The sequence below is a fragment of the Papaver somniferum genome, chromosome 2 (genome assembly GCF_003573695.1).
Source record: "Papaver somniferum cultivar HN1 chromosome 2, ASM357369v1, whole genome shotgun sequence".
NCBI lineage: Eukaryota > Viridiplantae > Streptophyta > Magnoliopsida > Ranunculales > Papaveraceae > Papaver > Papaver somniferum.
In genome coordinates this window covers 186,666,746-186,674,498 of record NC_039359.1, presented here as the reverse complement: position 1 = coordinate 186,674,498, position 7,753 = coordinate 186,666,746, and the positions used below count along the sequence as shown (strand labels likewise).

General features: G+C 40.2%; 1 pseudogene; it reads left to right on the top strand.

Annotated features, from left to right (window-relative positions):
• Nucleotides 1-1,084: 1,084 nt before the first annotated feature.
• On the top strand, nucleotides 1,085-1,184 carry LOC113354602 (annotated as a pseudogene).
• Nucleotides 1,185-7,753: the final 6,569 nt, after the last annotated feature.

Here is a 7,753-nt window from a genome sequence, read left to right as displayed (position 1 = left end):
ATAAGAGGGAATCTTCCTAATTGCATCTAATAACGGAAGGTTGATATTAACCTGCTTAAAAACCTCCAATATATCATTAAAGTTGGACTCCCTCTTAGTCGGAACTAGCAGCTGGGGGAACGGGGCTCTGGGAACAAATCCGGGCTCATCAGGACCCTCATTGGTCTCTTTGGAGACTCTATCAGTCTTCTCATTTTCTGGCTCATAAGGGTGAACTACAGCATGTTCACTATCAGGCATGGCGACCTTATTGTCAACTTTCTTTCCACTCCTAAGGGTTGTAATAGAGTTCACATGATTGTACGATTTCTCTGCTTTAGGATTGGGTTGAGTTTGACTAGGAAACTTACCTTTTTCCCTCAAAGACTCATTTATATGACTAACCTGGGTTTTCAACTCGGAAATAGCCTGAGAGTTAGCCTGACCTATTCTCTTATTTTCTTCTATACCTTAAGCAACAGATTGCTGAAACTCCATAGTGTTACGAGTTAACACAGCAAGAGACTCTTCTAAACTCATAATCTTCTTATCCGAAGGGTTCTGAAACTGTGTCGGGGCTGAAGGATTCTTAGGATAGCCAAAACCTGGGGGAGCTTGAGAGTTACTAGACTGACCTTGATTCTGGCCCTTAGACCAAGAAAGGTTGGGATGGTTTCTCCAGCCAGGGTTATAGGTTTCTGAATAAGGGTCAAACTTCTGACGGTTATCGAATCTAGTGTTGTTATAAAGAGCATTGGCTTGCCCTTCAACAGTATGGTCTTCCCAAAAAGGCTCTATTCTGCCACTAGTACCACTAGAATGACCTAATTCCAACGCTTCTAACCTTTTGGCTATGGCTGCTATTTTAGCATCTGACTCATAGGATCCTTCTACCCTATTGACGTTTCCTCTACTTAGAAGAATTGTTTTCTGGGGTTCCCTATTATTTTCCCATTGTTGGGTCTTATTGGCGATTTCATTCAAAAATGTCATCGCCTCATCAACAGTTTTATTCTCAAACCCACCTGTGCATAAGGACTCAACCATGGTCGTTGTTGAATAGTCTAAACCCTCGTAGAGGATCTGAACTAACCTAAACTTCTCTAAACCATGATGAGGACATTGAGAAATTAAGTCATTGAACCTTTCTAAATACTTATATAAAGATTCTCCCTCTTGTTGAGCAAAAGTACAAATTTGTGTCCTAATAGACGATGTTTTGTGCCTTGGGAAAAACTTATGTATAAAGGCAGATGTAAGTTGTTCATAGGTTTCAGTTGACTCAGAATCCAAACTATACAGCCAAGATTTGGCTTTATCTTTTAAGGAAAAGGGGAATAACCTAAGTTTCAGTGCATCATCACTAAGGTTTTTAATTTTCAGAGTACTACATATTTCCTCAAATTCCCTAACATGAAAATAGGGGTTCTCACTCTCTTTTCCTAAAAAGGTTGGGAGCATCTGTAAAGTCCCAGGTTTGAGTTCATAATTTGCCTCGGTTTCAGCTAACTTGATACAAGACGGACGAGAGGTCCTAGTTGGGTTCAATAAAGCTTTTAAAGTTGCCATTTCTGGCACTACCAAAGGACTAGGAGAAATTTCTTCACAAAGACGCAGATTCTCAAAACTGAAGTTTCCAAAAACAGGGCTCTCAAAAGAACAATATTCGAGCTCCCTGCTTAAATCAGAAGAACTACTAGGTTTTTCGCTAGTCAATCGACCTAGAGAATCTCTTTTCCAAGCCCTATTAACAAAATCGGGCATACACTAAAAAAATCAAAAAGAAAAAAAAAATCCTAACAGCAAGGTTCTAGCAATCACACAGCAGGCTGACTCGACTTTACCACAGCAAACCTAGATATTTCTAGCAAACAACAAGCATGATGGCTCACTTAGATTTTTTCTAGACCAGCTTCTATCTCTCGAAGGGGAATTCGTTACAATTTAAGAAAACCCCTCTGGAACCAATCCGAGTCAAAGTAAGTTGAATCGAGGCGAGGGAAGCTCAGTGGAGCTTTGATACCCAAGGCCTCACCGCAGTACAAGGCGGCGCAGTCACGCATTCAACTCACAGAAACCGTTATGAACTTCGAAGTATGCTAAAAGAATAACCAATATCCTTCGAAAAATTTTCCTAACAAGCTCGATACCCTATAGGTCTCTTTCTAATCAGATTTTAAAGCTTGGGTTCGCGTTAGGTTTTGTTCTCCTAAAGCGGGCAAGAAGGGAGCGGTGATGAAATCCGAACCCTTATCTTGTTTAGGCCAGGCCTTGCCCTTTACTAGGAAAATAAAGACAGTCCAAATTCGTCCTCAATCAATGATCACCTTAAGGAATACAGTAACTCGCTTACAGGAGATTCGCGAGTGTTTCGATTGGACTTACCTCCCGTACCAGACGGGGGATGAACCGTTGTCGTCGACTCGGGCCACGACTCCTATGCCGTGTGCGAACCCGAGGGGCCGAGGTGATATTGTAATCACCGTCCTTCCCTGCACACAGTTTGTATTTAACAACCCTTCCGTAGGGTTTAAAAAAATAATAATAAAGTCCAAGAGTCCAGTCCAAATAAAGTAAAGTGCAAAAGAAAAAGAAAAAATAACCTAAAAAAAATATATATAAAAAATCTCTCTCTCTATTTTTGTTCTCTCTTTTCTATATATAAAAAAAAAAATTCCTCTTTCGCTCCTTTCGCTTTAAGCTTTTCCTTCCAAGGTCCTTAGTACTCCACTTCAAACCTGCAAATCAAAGACAAAAAGAAACGTAAAAAGGAAAAAGAAAAAAATAAAAAAAAATAAACCTAGAAAAAAAATTCTACCTAAGCACAGGTCCGCGTCGGCGGCGCCAAAAATTTGATGTATTTTCAAATGTTATTGTAGATAGTGGTAAAAGGGGGTTCTTTTCGAACTTGTGAAGATAGATTTTTTTTTTTTTTAAACTTAGAAATGTAACAAAATTAAACAAAGTGATGTGAATTTTTATGGAGAAAAATAGAGGTGAAGATTCCACCATTCAACAATATTTATATAATGTTATTTAATTTTTAATTATGCAAATTAAACAATTGATTTGATTCTTAATAATTGCCAAAAGCAGATTTCCAAAATATCAAATGTTAGTCGCAAGCATAATGCATCAAGAGTATAAAACTAAGCATGCATTATCAAGAGAAAATACAATTGATTAATAAAAACCATTTAAATCATTTTTTCAATGCAATTAATCATATAAAATATTGCAAAAATTAAATAAATAACAATTACCACATAAATGTTGTGTGAATGGCTTCCTCCGTCACCCCTGGGATTGGTTTAGCTCATCATGGTGTAATACATCTCAAAAGATTTTATTAACGCTCAAAAGTTGATTACAATTGATGAAATAATAAGAAAATCGATTTAAGACCGTCCGTTGCGACACGCATGAAGCGTCAAGGAAGAACGACACAACTGAAATGCTGTAAGCGCTATTCCTAAGTCGCGAGAAGGAATTGGAAATTTCGCAATTAAGCGACACTTTTCAACACTTTCCCCTTACCGTCTAATGTTCTTCGTGTTCTTGCTGAGCAGCACAGACATTAGAACTCTTCGCCTGTCGACCTCTTCTTTTGACCTTCTCTCGGCTCTAACTCTCTCCCAATCACTTGCCAACCTCTTTTCGACCAATTAGGCTAGTATTTATAGTGTTTTGGAGCCCAAAAATACTAACATCAATGCGTATAATTTCCCATTAATCCTCTAATTGCTTGCTGCCCAGAAATAGAATAATTACCAATTTAGATTCTCCACACGTTAACTCACTCCCTGTACGCTCCTAATCAGCTTCTCCACGCCTCATAAGCTTTCCCGCGCCTCCACATCACTCCATGCATAGCAGAAACACGATTGAGCTCGTGTTCAGTTCACGTTGCTCTGTTTTGAGATCGTGAATTAAAACGAGCTTTCCAGCCAAAGTCGATCAAATTCGATGCCCACAATGTCTTCCCTATGTCATATCACATCTTAATGCCAATTTTCAGCGATTGAATCGCATTCCAACCTCTTCATTTTCTCGATCAAACATCATGCAGAACTGTTCTTCGTTTCCCGCCAGTTTTTAGTTTTCAAATTGTTGAAGAAGGTTCCCCTTATCCTGGACTAGGGTGCGAATATCAGATGCCTTGAAATACCTTCAACTCATTCACAATTCTCGTAAAGTCCGGACAGCTAGCTAGATTTCGACCTTGGTTCTTAGCCTGAGAAACTATCTCTTGGTGATTAGTAGTCATAACTTCAGATCTTTCTTTACACATGTGTAGATACACTTTACACTCTTATCACATGTCTTTTTTTGTTATCAGTGCTAGGATTGTGCCTTTGATAGCTAGATTGACATCTCCATTTTGCTGTGAGCTTAAACTGACTTGCACATGTCACATTTGATGGAATCTGAGCTTATATTTTGACCTAGAACTTTGTAGGTACGTTCTAAGCAAACCTTCACGAGACTTCAACTCGTCCACTAGGGACACTTAGTGGTTTAAAAGGCTTAGTGCATACGCTAAATGCATTCGAGAGACCAGCGACAGTGGTATAGTTAGGATTTCCTTAGTTTTGTTTTACTTGAGGACAAGTAAAATTCAGGTTTGGGGGTATTTGATGAGTGCCAAATAATGTATATATTTATCCCTTTTTGTTGGCATTTAACTCATCTTTTGTGCAGTAATTCTACATTTTATCCCATATTCTGTATTTTCATTGTTTTCAAGAATAAATATTTTTCTTACTTAATTTTGCATTTTTAGGTAATAAATAAAGTCTGGATAATTTGCGGAGCGGAAAAGAGCTGAAGAGTGGTGAAAAGCCGGAAGAAATTACGCAAGGAAGCCGCAAAGAATGGAGCGCACGTCCAAAAAGCTAGGAATGGGCTCAAGAAGGAAGAATTGTTCTTAAAGAAGATATGAGCTTGGCATACCCAAGGCCCAAAACCCTTACCAAAACCCATTTTCTATATCCATACCCGCCTCCATCTTCAGCCGTCAGATTAGATTACATCTGAATCCGATGGTCGCTTCACTATAGTGCATCAAAATCTGAAGTTCTTGTCAAACATCATAGTGCCTAAATTCTAAGCCTTCAGATTAGATTGCATTTGAATCCTACGGTCGCTTCTTTGACTATGCATCAAATCTCAATACTTCCGCTGAACACCACAGTACCTAACTCCATCTTGCGCCGTCGGTTTCGTTGTATCTATGCATCCGACGGTAGCTACAAGCTCCACTCCATCTCGCCGTCAGATTGTTCTATCAACTCCACATCCCATGGCCTAGCTTCGAAGATCATCCAACTTGATATCCCCGATCAACACTCTAACACCAAACCCTATACTACCCAAACAAACAGCCCCTCCCCTTCTTTCCATCGACCTCATCCCTCTCTGCAACTTCACCACCTTCTTCACCTGCCGCACCACCATCATCACCAGCACCTTCTTCACCTGCTACAACCATCATGCAACCACCATACCATCATCACAACCACCTATATTACCTAAACCACCTAATACCCCTCTCTCTAGCCCTCTATTTCACTGATTTCTCACCATTCTTTTCTCTGAAACCCTAGGTGAGAAATCAGTCAAATAGGTGAGTCTCGAGTAGTAATTGAAGCATGGGAATGGAACAGAGGACCAAGGAGAAGAATGGGTCGAAGAAAAACTCGTCAAATCACATCAATTTGGGTAAGAATTTACCAAACCCTAGTTCTGTCAATTTGGGGGTTTTTACATAAATCCTAATTAGGTTGAGATAGAGCATGGAGAAGATAAAGTGGGTGATATAGGGTAGGTAATTGAACCTAACTGTGATTTTCTGTCACATTAGGTAGAACCCTAATGTCTACTGTTTTGGGGATTTTTGGGTGAAAAGGGTGTAAACACTAATTATGTAATTGGGTATAAAAAGGGGACTGTGGTGTGTGTAATGAAGGATCTCTAGACTAGCCAGTGTATCCCCATGAGGGCTGGACTAGCCAGTTCCTCTTGGGTAGATTTTTCTTCCCTGTTTTGTATTTGTAGATTGAATTTTAATTTTCAATTTTAATTCCAAATTCATTTTTAGTTTATCTTGTTTCAATTCATGTTTTGCTATCCATGTTTTGCTATCCATGTTTTTCCATGTTCTGTGTATTGTTCAGTTTCTCCATTTGATGTAATGTTCTGTACTGTTTTGTGTGAATGTTAGGCTAAAGCCTTTGAAGCATTGGATTGATTGAGCAGTGGGGAGAAACTAGTGCTCACTAGTGACTGTGAGCAAACTGGTTATCTTCCCACTCTAGTTGTATGCCTAGGCTCTCTTGTTTTGTCAACTGTTAGCTTCTCAAATGTTAGGATTAGTTTACTGTTGTGTGTCAATGCTAGGTTAGAGCCTTAGAGCATTGAGTTGATTGAGAAGTGGGGAGAAACTAGTGCTCACTAGTGACTGTGAGCAAGCTGGTTCTCTTCCCACTCTAGATGAATGCCTAAAGCCATTGCCTTGGCTTTGTTTTTTTTCCTTCCTTTTTTTTTACTTCACTGTCTTCTTCACACCCCTGCCCTTGGCTTAGGCCTTGGTTCCATTGTTCTTGTTTAGTTTCACTGCACTGTCACTTTTCCTCATTCCTTCACTGCCACTGTTTTACTTTCACTTGTCCTTCATTTTGTTTGCTATTTTCTCCTGCTACTTCAACTTCTCCTGCTGCTGCTCCAGCTTGCTTCTCCAGCCTTGCTGTGCTTCTGCCAGGCCCAGCCTTGTTTGCTGCTACTGCTCCAAACCCAGTTCATCACAAGCCCAATTCAATACAGCCCAGGTTCAAACCATATCCAAAGCCCAGTGCACTTCAAAGGCCAAGCCTAGTGCACTTCAAGACCAACTGAGCCCAAGCTCAGTTCACTTCATTATCAAACAAGCCTATAATCCAAAGGTACCCTAAGCCCAAAGCCCAAAAGGCTTCATAGTTAACCAACAACAATTTAGAGCCCAAATAGCTAGAAACTCCAAACACTCCCAATCTCTGTGGATCGACCCGTACTTGCACGAGCTACAACTGACGACCGTGCACTTGCGGTATTACTGTAGGCCCGTTTTATTTCGCTTCAATTTTATACGCTTTCCCGGGCACACCAAGTTTTTGGCGCCGCTGCCGGGGATTGGTGCTGTGTTTTTCTTGTAGTTTTATTAGCTATTTTTGCATTTCACTGCATAGCATTTGCATTTGCATCTGCATCTGCTGGGACGCCATTTGCTGTTGGACCTGCTGTTCTGAACCAGTTTTTCCTCTGCTGGGACGCCACCAAGGAAAAGAACCAAAGCCCAACTGGGTTTTTGCAACAATATCAGAGCAGCTGGGCTGTGCTTAAGCAAGTAAGCCTAAACCCATTAAGAGAACCCAACCTGTGGGCTTCCAATTTTTAATTGTGGGCTTGTAATATTAAAGCCAATTTTTGGGCTTTTTATTTTCTGTTGGGTTTGTAATTAATTTTTGTGGGCTTGTTTGTTTAATTTGTGGGCTTGTTTAAATTCTTTCATTGGACTTGTATTTTGGACTCTGGGTTTAAACCCAGCTGAGCTTGTAACCGATTGTGGGCTTGTTTCCACTCAAGAGTGGACCTCGAAACCAAAGTTTTAAAACAAACGTCGGGCCTTAACCAACTGGGCCAAATTAAACTTTCAAAATTAAAACTTAGTGTTTCGTGGGCCGCAGCCTTCCTCCCATTCCATTAGAGGACCAACAGTGGGCTTGCTCCCAATTTCAAA